A 14,443-nucleotide genomic window follows, 5' to 3' on the forward strand; every position below is an offset into this window, starting at 1 on the left:
TTGTGTTACATGTCATGCCCATGATGCCTCATTTGCTTGCTGGAGTGCTGTCTAAAATCACACAATGGAAAAGCATGATTCCGTTGTTGTTTGGTTCTATGTAGCATTGCAAAAGCGATGTTAAAAAGGAACTTTGAAGCCACTGTATAGCACCACCTCTGTGTGAAAAGGGCTAATGTTACATTCAAGTTGTTAACATCTGTATGAATATATCAAATATTTATCTTCATGAATATATCAAATGTATCTTAGTTTGAACAGTTAACATTTGTAAGGGTAGACACACTGAGCTTTATTTGTATGGAGTGTCTTCATGACAAAAACAAGATGGTGTTGCCCGTGGTCAGTAAGTCAGCATTGATGCAAGGTGGTCATTTGGAGGTTTATAAGCAACTTTCACTCCTCGCTAGTTGGTTTGATGTGGCACTAAATGTGGCCAACCCTCCTCATGAATGCAGAAATAGAGGGGAAATGGACAGGGAGAGGGTGTAGGGGGTAGGCCTACTTTGGTAAAGGCTGTAGTTTACCAAAATATTTGTAACATGAATTATATTTCCAAGCATGGATATGGAAACCAAGTTTACCTGAACAAGGTTGTCTGAGATTGGTCCCAGTCAAACTTTGCTACAGTCTGTGTGCAGTCACAAAGTAATCCATACTCTTACTGGAAGAGTCATCATTAGTGGCACTCTTGGAGAGAATAGCTTTCAAGCTGGGCTTGATGCCATATTAGACAGTAGGCGATGTCACTGCTTTGGATGGGTACACTCCCATCAGTCAGGTTCATGTAGCTCCACCCACCCTTACATTGTTCACTCTGTAGCCTATCATTGTTCCCAGGCCACAGTGGTAAACAGCTGCACTTTGATGGGGAAAGTAAATGTACCACAAATCGGAACAACAGTAAACAAGTGTGAAAGCAGAGCAGTGCAGTTACAGGCAGGGGGTACAGTTGAGCTCTGGTGTGTACAGCATGTGTGGACACATTCAAGCATACATGTGCATGTGTGTGAATGTAGATAAGCTGCTGTGTGTGTTACATTATTGCCTCATGCACAAGTCACAAGATTTGGATTTGATTTGCAATCTGATATAGACACACAAAAAAGTAATTATGTACCATATCTGATCTAATTTAAAGGAGGAAAAATATGTGGATCTGGGGCATTGCACAAATGTTACTTCACTATTAAAGTGCCACACATAAAGGAGAGGATTTTCAAGGTGGCAGAGTTGTTCATGTCCAGTGGGGAGAAGGGGGCCAGATGTGGCTTTACGGGTTGCTGTTGGCTTGGATATGTGTGTGAGAGCATCAACTGCCTGAAAGAGAGAATGACAGACAGAGAGAGGGGTGGAAAGCAGATAGAGGGTGTAAGGGAGGGAGGTATGACATGCTCGCCAAACCACTCAGCAAGACTCTGATTTATGTGGCAACTGCTAGATGGTGGTCTGAGTACAAGAGGCCACCTACACCAGTGTCTGACCTCTGATCTGCTTCAACTTCTGAAATGAACTCAGCTGTCCTTGCTAAATCTACATCCAGACAGGAGGGATGAGCTGTTTTAGGGGGGAACACACACATACAAACATGCCCACAAACACACAAAGGCACACAAGCTTGCATTTAGACCACGACAAACACATGTACAGGTGTGTGTGCCTGTACCCAAACAGCCACACCTGTGAATGCAACACATGGACATTGTCAGATAAAGTGGAGAAATACTTCACATGATGGAGAAGAAAGAGAAAAGGAAATGCCAATGAGCCAATTGGACTTTTACACTGTTTTCAAATTTTAATCTAACCAGTCCTGTAAAATTCATCTAAATGCACCTAAAACACCTATCCAAGACATACAACAACTGAAAGTTTTTCTTGTTCTATTTTTAGTACATGTACACATATGATCTCTTTTAAAAGGTCACGACACTGACGTTTTTCCCCAACAGTCAGAATCACTGTAAGTATTTTTGTCACTGAGTTATATATATATATGTATATATATATATATATATATATATATATTCATATATATTCATGATGTAGATGACTAGAAATGGGAGGTATTAGCTGGAAAATACAATGGGACCACAGCATGAAGCCTCACATGGTCCCAGTTCAAAGTAGATAACAATATCACAGAAAATAAACATTTTACGTGTGTTTTACGATACGACGTGATGCGATACGATACGATATGATACGATACGATGCACTGTGATGCGATACGATATGATACACTTCTTTTAAAAAAAACAGATTGATAAGAAACACTGTTTACCCCTTAAGACTACAGAGGAGCCATTTGTTTATTATTTCTGTACATTTATAACAGTGTATTACACCAAGAAAGAGTTAAAAACTCCTCTGGAGGTGAGAAGTGTCATTGGCTACAAGATGCATAAGCCATTGGGCCAATTGCTGGCTATTGATTGGCTCTGAGGCTAAAGGAATTAAGGGAAACACTTCCTTTAACACAGGTCCTTATTGGCTTTTGTAGGCTATGGGGAAGTGCATGGAAGCTCCCATTGGCTGAGGTGGGATGTCAATCAAAAGGTCAGGAGTTCACCATCATTTTGACAGCGAGCAGTTGGCATATATATTTACATGCAAACAGAAGAAATTCTGGATAATATGTGAAGAAATACAAACATTTGAAATGATGCAACAGCAGTTTGTGGATATCTACCAATGTAATCATGTGTCTGGACTAAATATTTCACTGGATTTAGATCATGTGGACCTTTGGGAGTGTATAAAGTCTGCATGTATGTTTTTGTTGGCATATCATCAATCTGTGGATTATAATAACACTTCTTAGGTGAGTTTGTTTGTTCTTGTTTTTGTTTTGGTTGATTTTGTTTTTGTCTGACAGAAGTGGTTATTGAAGCTGCTGTGGTGGTTGTATCTTGATATGGTTCGCATTAATTGAACGAGGAGTGTAGCTTTCTAATGATAAGTCAGATCAGTAAACCATTTAAACACAGCAAATACAGCAGTTGTTTATATATCTTAAATCATCATATAAAACCTTTCTTAAACGGTTCTCTAGAACATTAAATATTCAAGATCAAGTAAGCAAAAGTTAAACATTCTCCATCATTATTTATTATTTTAACACTTAAATACTTAATCAGGACTATGTGGGTGTGGTTTGATCAGATTTAACTGACAGTGCAGGGAATAACCACCAACTGTCATTTTAATTTAAATGCTGCTGGCACACAAAAGTACTGTATATGCCCTTTCTAATCAGACAAAAAACCCACTTACACCCGCTAACATTTGGCTTTTGTATTTCATGGGAAAGGTTGCAATCCAACCCCGGGTCAAATGACTCCTCCGTAGTCACGGGTATTTATGAGCTCCAGCTCCGATCAGCTCTGGTTGGCAGTGATGGACTTAAGACACCTTGGTGAACATTTTAGCCCATCCTCCAGCGCAATGCAATGACAGGCTGACACAAAATAGTGTCAGTCTCTGTCCAAGCAGTGCTCAAACATCGTTGAAAAATTATTCTGCACTGAGTTTGAAAGAGAGAGAGAGACAGAATAAGTAAGAGAAAAAAAAAGAAGTAACCACAGTAACATTTTCACAGGGCTCCATGCTGCTTTGTACTATTTACTAACCTGTTTTACAGCCCGTCTGTGATGTCAAATGTGACACACCAGACAAAAAGAAAAAAAAAAAGCAACAAAGGCATACTGGTATACTCGCAATCAAAAAGCAGTCTATCGCCTAATTTTAGTTGATTTTCCCACATACATGTGCTAAGTTTGGTGGGAAAAGTGTGTGTATATATGACATCACCTCTATCCAAATAAGCCCCAACTACTTCAGCTCAGTGAGAAAAGCAAAGACAAAAACAGAAACATAGAAATCTGTCATGTGACAAAATTGTAGTCATGTACATTATAACAAGGTGGAGGCAGAAATCTCAACATACAACTCTGTACATCTCAAAACCTGGACAAATATAACCAAAACTATGTGCAATGATAGGTAACCACCAGAGGTAATTGAGGAAATGTGTAAAAAAAATGTAATTTGGGTGAAATGACCCTTTCATGTGTTTTAGGCCCTCTGCTCCTAATTTTATCCGCCATCCCCCATTCTCCCCTTTCCCCATACAGATGGTTGTGGGCTGTGACCTTGGACAGGCACACACACACACACACACACACACACACACACACACACACACACACACACACACACACACACACACACACTCGTCCATCTGCTTGCACTTAGACTGTCATAACTCTCTTTCCCTCTCTCTCCCCAGTTCTCGTCTCTTCCTCCCTTTGTCATCCCTATTGTTGTTTCCATGCCTTTGAAACTTAAAAATATCCCACCCCGATTGTGTTCTGTACATTTTGTTACCATGGTGATTGCCATGTGGAACAAGCAAAAGGAATGCGTGTGTGTCTGTGTGTGTATGTATACATGTATAATGTGTGTTCGTGTGCCAGTTGCAGTGCTATCAGCCAAACACAGAGTCCAAAGCTATTTTCTAAGGAAACAACAACAAAAGGAGAAACACCCACCATCCCCTTTCTTTGGTTTCTCTTCCCCTTATTTCTCTTCTTCTCATCTTTCTCATTCTGCATCTTTTTTTTTCTGGCCCTCCTCTCACTTCATCCCTATCTCCCTCCACTGCCCCGTTCCTTTTTACTCTCTCTTGCCTTTCCATTTCCCAACTCCTCCCTCTCTGCGCCAGCCTTCAAACGTCCTCCATCACCCTCCTGCACCCAAAAGCAACAGCCCAGAGAGGGAGAAAGGAGGAGATAGACAGAGGGAGATTGACAGGAGGTGTCTAAGAAGGCCTTGTGGGAGTTGAACTGTAGTAGTGATACTGAGTGAATGGCTGGACTCATCTGGCCCACACATTGTAGTCCACTGACGACAGCAGCATCACAACATCAAGGTGTCGGCTTCTACCTCATCACCACCAGTGGCCTTAGAAAGCCAACACACACTGCAATGTGAAACTGATTTTAATGAGGGGCACCCCTCTGTATGTGTGTGTGTTTGTTGCTGTCTGTCATTCCTACTCTAGGTTTTGCTTTGTGTGTTTATTTGTATGCTGGTGTGTTTGTGATGAATGCGGATTCATATTTAATGTTTTGATGACGTCTCTCCTTGAAATATCTGCATGTGTAATTATTTGGCAATGTGTTTGCACACATGCCTCAGTTAATGTGTACACACTATTAGTGATGGATAGATATTCCAATTTGTGTGTATTCTCGTGTGTCATCAAATTAGAATCATATTATTCTGCCATATGATGTTCCCTCCTGTTTTGTGTACATGTAATTATGCTCATATGCAGTTCTCTGTGTGTCTGTGTGCATTTGCAAGAGTTTATTCCTGCTTATCAAGGGAGCAATAGGCTCTTTTAATGTAGGGGTGGTCCCCATGTGCATCCACCACCCTGGGCTGATGAAGGGCAGAGCAGCAAAGGAGGAGCAGCCAAAAAAGGCCTGGTGGGTGTGTTCATTTGACCGAGTCAGCTTGTAGAAAAAGTGGATCTCAGCAGCCTATTACACTTAGGCAGGGATTAGTGAAACCACAGAATGGTATTGATTGATATATCTCTTCCTGGTTTCAGTCTGTCAGGTGATAATATACACCCTCAGGGAGTTATTTGAAACAGATAACAAAGTGCTGAAACAGAGAGAGGGAGAGAGAGGCATCCGCCAAAATACAGGATCTGATGTTACTGCCCTACAGTGAAATGCCTATGTAAACACCTGGCTTGGGTATTAAAAGATACTTTTGCTTTATTACATCTTGGGTCTCATAATAATTTGACAATTTGAGTTATACTTCTCCCATTACCCTTCATTTCGCTTCCAAATAAGTCTGACTGAACTGGGGGTTTGAGTAAAGGGATATTTAGGATTTTTTTGAAGTGGGATTGTATGAGGTGCTAATCCATAGTCAAGCAAGCTGGAGTCTGACACAGAGGCTAAGCAAGGTACTGCTGTGGGTCAGCAACAAACATTTTTTGCCATCTAAAAAAAGTCCTACCTAAAAAAGTCTGTATCAGTTTAAGTGTATGCTATATTTGGAATGTTCACTGCTTTGCCTTTCTGTCAGAGAACCTGTTATGATGGGGAAGCCTTTAACGGCTTCAATTCCCCATCTATGCTCTCATCAAAGCCACCAGACCCCATTAACATAAACAGTAATTTTAGCTCGCTAAACACGGGAGTTGTTGGTCTACTGCTGCCACGATCACTAAGCTACTTTATGTTGTTGTGTGACTTTGGTGAATCCGAACTCAGCCATTTAGACGCCAAAGTCACACAATAACACAAACTAAGTGATTGAGACAACAGAAGACCAGCAGCTCCTGTGTTCAGCAATGTTAAATCACTGTTGTTTTTTCAAATGATCTGAACCATCCCCTTAATGTAAAGATACTGATTAGTACAGCTTCCTCTTTAGAATGAGAGAAACAGAAAATGTGGCCATGCCTGTTTTTGTGTATATAAAGAGAGAAAACCAGGTACCCAACTGTAGAGGGGTAGAGGGGGATAATGTAGCTCTGTGTTGTCAGACCCAGTCACATTTAAGACATTGGCTGGTGAGTGTATTCCATTAAGCTCCTTCCTAGAAGTCCTGTATTTCTGTGGTAATTACTTCTGCTGCAGACTGACCAGGGCGAGAAATAAATCTAGACATGTGTGGACCGGAGGGATGATGGCTTTAGCTGGTGGCAGAGGTGACATGCACATAGAAACACAATTCCTCAATCTACCTAGCGATAAGCAGTGAAACATAGATCTGTGACAGGAGCTTTCGCCTTAGCTAGCTGATAAACTCCTGTTAGCAAGTCCTGCAGCCAAATAAAGTCTCCAGCTAGCGTATATGCGTCCACAGCAGATGTAATGTATCCTCACTCTCTGCTGGTAGCACTGTGAGCTATTGGGTCTGATCACTTCTGATACTGCCTCTCTTTCCTTCACCTTCCCAATCCGTTCAAATAAACTTGTTTTAATGAAAATACATTCCTAGGTTTGGAGGATTTCGTGGATTTTCATCCCACTCTCATCTCTCCTGTCCAAGGTTTTTTCTTTTCTTTTTTTATGGGGGATGGGGGCTGAAGCAGTAGTGGCAGCAGCCCATATTAAGAAGTGCTGACGCCACAGTGCTGAGAATTTCTGTGTGCATTCAAGGAATGAGGAATAGATCTCTAACTGGCTTAAGGAGAGGCAGAAAGAGGGGTAGATGTAGGGAATGTAATGGTAGGTAGAAAGGATGGGGAAGAGAAAAAGAGGTAGTGAGAAATTAATAAAAAGAGGGTAATGAGTAAGGAAGACTCCGAGGTTTGCAATGTATTGCACCTTCACCATCGATGCAGATCTATTGTTGATACCTGAATAACAGCAGACTGCTAGGTCCTATTCGAAGCAGATCTTAAACCTGGATTACGTGTCCTGTTTAATGTGGATTCAGAGCTCCAATTATTGCAAGCATGTGGGATGACAGGTCATATTTTTTTTGTCATAAATAATTTTGTTTCAGAATGCTCTGCAGAAAGCAAGTGATTGTGGAAAATGAAATTAATTTTTGGTGGGTTATGCACATCATACAGAATATATCACAGTTATCAAAAGGGTATAAAGGGTGACATATGGTGGCAAAATGGTGGGGGCTGAATCAGCACACAGACATTCCCATACCACAACAACCCACAGCAGATGATGCCTGACACACACATGTGCTCCATGAGGACAGTGGCTTTGATGAAAAGCATCACGGCCACACAGCCACTATTATTGTTTCCTGCGCACTGATTTACCATACACGTATCTGGGATGCATTTATAATTACTCATATCATGGACTGTGAGTGAACCCTCTGTAAATATGCCTTATAACCGTGTGGATTTACCTAGTGGATATTTGAATTAAACGCAAAAAAATACAAAGTCACATCATACGCCAACTGGCAACGAGAAGCCTTCTGGTTGGGTAATCTGAGGATTGACAGGAGCTACGGAAACAGCATCATGTCGGGCCAAACGGCAGCTCTCTCACAGTCCCTCACCCTTTACAAACTCCACAGCATCCATCCATCAATTCATCCATCCATCCATGCACGCATCGGCACTGGCCAAATCCTCAAAACCTCATTTGCAGGGATCGACAAGTTTGAGTGTTGACCTCCTACACAGCTGTGAGTAGCGGTGAAATCCCTTTCCAAGGATTGTTGGGGTAAGTCTGACAGACCAGAGGTCTGTGAGCAATCAGTGGCATAAGGAAAAGAAGGGGGGGGAGCCATCATTGATAAGAACAGGCGCTCTAATTGAAAGCAAAAGGCTTAAGAAAAGAGAAAAACTGTGGAGTCAGTGAGTGTGTTTACGTGCACAATATATTATGGTATATTAAGCTTTTTACATGGACAATGAAAATGAATATTCCACTAATACTACCGTTTCATCGCATCCTCACACAGCAGTCTATATCTATCTATATCCTACGAGTTAACGCCCCATGAACATCATTGCATCCTTAACATAAACGTAAAGTAAAGTTATGGAGGTTAGGTTAAGGAAAAGAAACATGGTTAGGATGTACCTCAAAATTACTAAAATTTCATGTGGTTCCAAACACGCATCTCTTAGTGTCCCATGGTTTTGTGACCCATCCACTACTCAAACCTGCCCCTGTCAGCGCATTGGTCACATAACTGCAGCCTTCCAAAATACGAGGGTTATGCACCAATTACTGGCTCATGATTACACTGGATATGTATGAATTTAGGTGCATAACTTTTCATAGTTTATGATAACAGCCTGCCTCTTTACATGTAGCCCTGGATTCTCCCCTTAACTAGCCCTAACATGTTGTTTATCACATCAAAATACAGAAAGGTGAAATTGCTGGAGATGCTTGTCATTTTGCTTCTTTGCATCAAAACAGGATTTTATTGAAATTTCCTACCGGTGGTGGACTTGTTTGACTGTGCAAACACATCCTCCCTCTTTCATTCCTTTAACACCTTCTTCAAAAATATCGCAATAATTGTGCATATCCAAAAACCTGCGGATATCCAAATCTTTCATAATATTTTAAAGTAGGTGTGTTTCTCCTTCCAACCAGAAATGTGGGCTTTTCTTTTAGGAATGCATCTCTATACCAGCCCTGCAAACTGTCGGCTAGTTGATTTGTGAACAACGTATCCAAGATGATGCACAGAGCCGACTGTGAACAGACAGATGCTGTGTTGCAAACTGCAGTAAAAACCCCAGTTGAGACGCATATTCCAAATGCGCTGTAAACATGCCCAAATAATGCTGTTAACACCCAAATAGTACCAGCACATTCAACATTTCATAACTGGAAAAAGTCCTATTTCAGAATATTTCAATGTAATATGCTGTTTACATGACCTGTGTCAAATTCAGAATATTGTCATGTTTGGAATAATAGTGGAATATTAGTGTGCATATAAACATATAGCCATTACAAATCACTATGAAATGAAAACGTGGACATGTACAGAACATCATGAGCGGTGAAAAAGAGGGAATTTAATACAATGATCAAATAAAGAGCCACATGCTTTTAAGAGCAACTTGCAGTAGCATACATACAAAAAAACAAATGAGTCCTATGGGGGCTTTGTGATTGAAAAAATGGGAAAGGAGAGGACACTGAACATCACTTGCTGTCTCTCACTGTTGACTGCGGTCCATAGCGTCTGCTCAGAGAGTGAAGAGTCCTCCGCTTCTCCAGCTGTCCCTTGTCATCCTTCAGCGTCCTTGACTCTCCACTTCAGGCAGCTCTCTGGCCCCTGGGAGCCCTGGGCACTGCCAGCTGAGCCACCTTGTCAACAGCTCTGTCCCATGCCTGACCACCAACGCCTCGCTTTGTACCCTGGAACAGACAGGCAGAACACATAACCCCTGCAGATAAGCATGGGAACATTTCATCATAGGGAGAACAGGTGACAATGGTGGTCCAAGACAGGTAGATATATTCTATTATTCACAGCCCAGCAAGGGCGTCAGATTTCCCTGGCGATCGCTACAGAGGCTGGTGTCAGAGGTGACATCAAAGACAAGGGCTCGGTGACAGCCACCGACTGTGCCACCATCGAGGTAATTCCCAGGTGCCCCGGCAAGGGTCCCTACTCAGGAGGCACCAGTGGGATCAGGAGAGGTCACCTAGCAACACAGGTCAAAGCTTTGATCCAATCAGAGGGAAATCCAGCAGGTAACTTTTATGAGTGAGGGGTAGAGAGAAATGGTTGGCTGTCATTTTGTATTTCAAAGGTAAAACATTGAGTCAAAGGGAAGCAGGCAACAGCAGCCCCATCATTATTTAATACACAGCTCACTTTAGATGCTTCTAGACTAAAACACAGGGTGGAAACAAAAAAGGACCCATGATAACTGTTATTATTAAACTGCATATTTTATGAGGCCCCTCCCGATTAGAAAGTCAATTGGCGGTTATGTATTCACGCAGGCAGTGAAAAGGCACTGAGAGACTGACCCTCAAGCTTGACCTCGCACGCTTTGAACTTTTTCTCCTCAGCCCCTCCACCCCCTCCTGTCTCTCTCTTTCTCCCTCACTTTCTCCTTGCACTTGGTCCCAGTGAATGAATGCTTTGGTTCAGGCCATCCAGCTGCATAAGTAAACCACATTACATTTTAGGAATGTAAATAGCAGAAAGTGCTTTTGTGAAAAATTCATTGGATGCTCCCGGCTGGACCACATAATTATTTAGAGAGCATATTTAAATACCTCTTACGATTATGGAGGAATGTACGCAATTTCCCTTTCAATGTCCTAACCGGTCATTTGGTCTAGAGATAGGAGGTCACAAAGACACAGTGGGAAACTATAGAAATGCTGTGTGCCATTGCAATAAACTGTGGTGAGGTGATCTGTTCAAGCGTTCCAAATGCTCTTTGGACCTCAAACAAGAGCCAGTATCTACTGCTGGAGTGTCATCCACACAGTGAGCGCTCCAGGCTGACGCAGCTGCAGACATGCTATGATATCATTGCAATTGAATATCATTCATCAGGGTTTTAAGACATAGTTTGTCAGGACTGTCTGCAGAACGCAGTGTCATCCCTGTCTTTAGCTAAACAGACACGTTAAGCTGGAAAACATACATAGGTTTGTGCATGTCAAATGTGATTCCCGCCATAAAAACTCTGATACATGCATGATGCGCTGAGCTGTGTATATTTTCTCAAAGATCAAGTGTATACTTTACACTGCACACCACATATGCAGAAAAATGGCTGCGCTCAAATCGGCTGCCATCGCTCATCACTTCTTCCTCTTTGTCAACCTCACACAGACAAGGCTGACTTCCTGTCTGTCTGGAAGATTGCCTGTCTCTGGGGGAAGGGGACATGTCTCTGGAATGACAGAACTGCTCTCTCTCTTTGTGTGTATGTGTGTGAGTGTTTGCATTTGTCTATCTACAGTAAAATATGCTATGATTCTGCTTGGCCAAATACAATCACCTTCAAACATCCACCTAAATCTCCTCTCATGTCCTTCTCATGTCCTCTACCATATATTCTGTTGTTATGCAGACGAACAAAGGTACAGACTTGGAACCCCCTCCCTCCCAGCCCATGATCAAATACAACAACACTGACAACCAAACATCTCCTCAGCAACACACAACCTCCCCAAAGGTAGGCTGATATGATATGAGTGAATATGTGGATAGCTGTGATCTCGTTCTCTGTCAAACATCAGTGTCTTCTCCCAAGACAAGAGATTGGTGACAAGACACAAAAACACACTCAAACAATAAATGGTGTTATTGAGGAGGTGATTGAGGAATAATAATTAATGATGAGCATGCAGCAGGACAAAAAATCTCTCTAAAGACCAGCCTGCTGTCCCCCAAGGGACAGAATGGGGCTTCAATTAACTGACAGGCGGGCGTATTAGAATTTCTATCATGGGCCTTGGTGGGCTAGTGAGATGCAGGACTACAATGCTTTGAAAACCAGTGTGGTTTCCCCATCAAACACGTCCTCTAGGTCCTTTGATCTGCTGGGTGGTATGTGTCCTTGGAGATACGCGTCTACTTCCTCAAAGCTCTTTGTTGCCAGCACCTCATTTTCCTGCTCTGAGTTTTAGTGCTACAGCAACAGCAGGCTCAGCTGCATTCATTCTCAGAAAAGAGAAAGAACACATCCACATCATGTGACACCAGGTGATTTTAAACATGCATGATGAATACACTAGTGCTGTGTGAGCATGTGTGTGTGTGTGTGTGTGTGTGTGTGAGAGAGAGAGAGAGAGAGAGAGAGAGAGAGAGAGAGAGAGATGCAGCTCATGAATACAGGTCACCATCTCAGCACTGAACATAAAACAGATACTCATATATATGTTTTTGGGATATACTCTAAATCTCATTTGAATAAGCCACATTCAAATAAAAATGCAGTTTGCAATATTTAGTGGCTTGCTAGCTGATCCTTTGGCTTTGCAGTTAGCACTAACCTAGCCTGGTCCCAGACCTCTCAACTCACATCCGGATGTCTGAGTTGTGTAGCAATTAAAAAATGCCTGTGTTGTGCCCACTGATGGCTTTTCAGCCAGTTGTAGAAGCAGTCAACCAGAGCTTTGTAAGCACAATTATTCATTTATTTAGCGAATGCAAATTTCTCAAGCCAAGCAGTAGCCTCTTGAGCTATATTGTGGAGGGAGAATAGACCTCCTTTTATTCTTTGGAGAGGGCAGGCTTCAATAATATGCTCCAAGGTTTGCTCCTCTCCACAAGCACACAGTGGGCTCAGGCTGCTCCCCCATCTGTGAAGGATGGCCAAGCAGGGACCTTGACCAGTCCTAAATGTGTTCAAGGTAGACCACTGTCTCCCTGGGAATTTGGTGCCAGGGACTGGTTGAGTCGGGTCTGACACTAGATGTTTGTTTGGGATGTCTTTAGATTCCCATTCAGTCACCCAGGCAGACAGGGCATCAAAGTCAGTGGGTGGGGGGTCCCTCCAAATTGGATGTCTAGATCGGAGACGAGCAAGTGGTGGGTTGAAGATGTTGGCGTGGATTGGTAAATGGGGGGAGTCTTAGACCTTTTGGAGCATCCTATAGGTGAGTTCAGTTCATCTGAGGTTCGGGGGGGAGTATGTTACATAGGACAGGGAGCCAGGGGAGCGGTGTTGAACAAATAGTCCCAGTTATGATTCGCATAGTGGTGTTAAGTTGGGTGTCTACGTGGTCTGTGTGGGGTGACCTGGACCAGACAGGGGCACAGTATTCTGCTGCAGAATATGACAGGCCCAAAGCTGAGGTGCGCAGTGTGGGGGCTGCTGCACCCCATTTCGCACCTGCAAGTTTGCAGAGGAGGTTGTTTCTGGATTTCACCTTTGCTGCCGTTCCTTTAAGGTGTTTCTTGAATGACTGTGTCCTGTCCAGAGTCACTCCCAGGTATGTTGGATTAGGGGCGTGTCTGAGCTGATGTCCACTCAGTCTGATGTCCAGTTGTTTGGCAGCTTCTGAGTTACGAAGATGGAAAACACTAGAGACTGTTTTTGCTGGGCTTGGCTGTAGGCGCCAGGCTTTGCAGTACTGGGCCAGTTTTGCAAGGTCCTCATTGAGCACCTGCTCCAAAGAGGCCAGGTCAATAGCTTGGGTTGCCAAACAGATGTCATCAGCGTAGATGAACTTGCGGGATCTGGTGATGGGCAGGTCATTTGTGTATACGTTGAACAGGGTCAGGGAGAGAACTGAGCCTTGAGGAAGCCCATTTTTCTGTGTTTTCCATGCACTTATTGTCTGTCCTAAGTGGACTCTGAACCTCCTGTTGTTGAGCAGAGTTTGGATTGTGGCTGTTGCCCAGGCAGGGAGCACTTTCCTGAGTTTCAGCAGGAGGCCTTTATGCCAGACTGTATCGTAGGCTGCTGTGAGGTCAAGGAACACAGTCCCTGTTTTGAGCTTGNCTGAACCTCCTGTTGTTGAGCAGAGTTTGGATTGTGGCTGTTGCCCAGGCAGGGAGCACTTTCCTGAGTTTCAGCAGGAGGCCTTTATGCCAGACTGTATCGTAGGCTGCTGTGAGGTCAAGGAACACAGTCCCTGTTTTGAGCTTGTTCTCAAAGCCGTTTTCGATGTCGGTGGTTTGGGCCAGTACTTGTTCCCCTGTACTGCGGCCTTTACAGAAACCGGCCTGGTCTACACTAAGTATTGACTCTGCCTCTCTGTGCACCGTGCTCACGTGTGCGTGCTTGCGCGCGAGACCAGCGAAAGCACGTGAACACACATGAACGTGTTGCCTATCTCTCACGGTCTTGCGTGCACACGTGAGCTCGGTGCACAGAGAGGCAGTTAGAGCTACAGGCTACAATGAGGCTAAAAACAGAGTTCAAATGATGTTTTTCCAAACAACTTTTTATGTCGGGGCTTCAGGACACTTGGATCACTACGGA

Source organism: Epinephelus moara, chromosome 5 (assembly GCF_006386435.1).
Source record: "Epinephelus moara isolate mb chromosome 5, YSFRI_EMoa_1.0, whole genome shotgun sequence".
Taxonomy (NCBI): Eukaryota; Metazoa; Chordata; class Actinopteri; order Perciformes; family Serranidae; genus Epinephelus; species Epinephelus moara.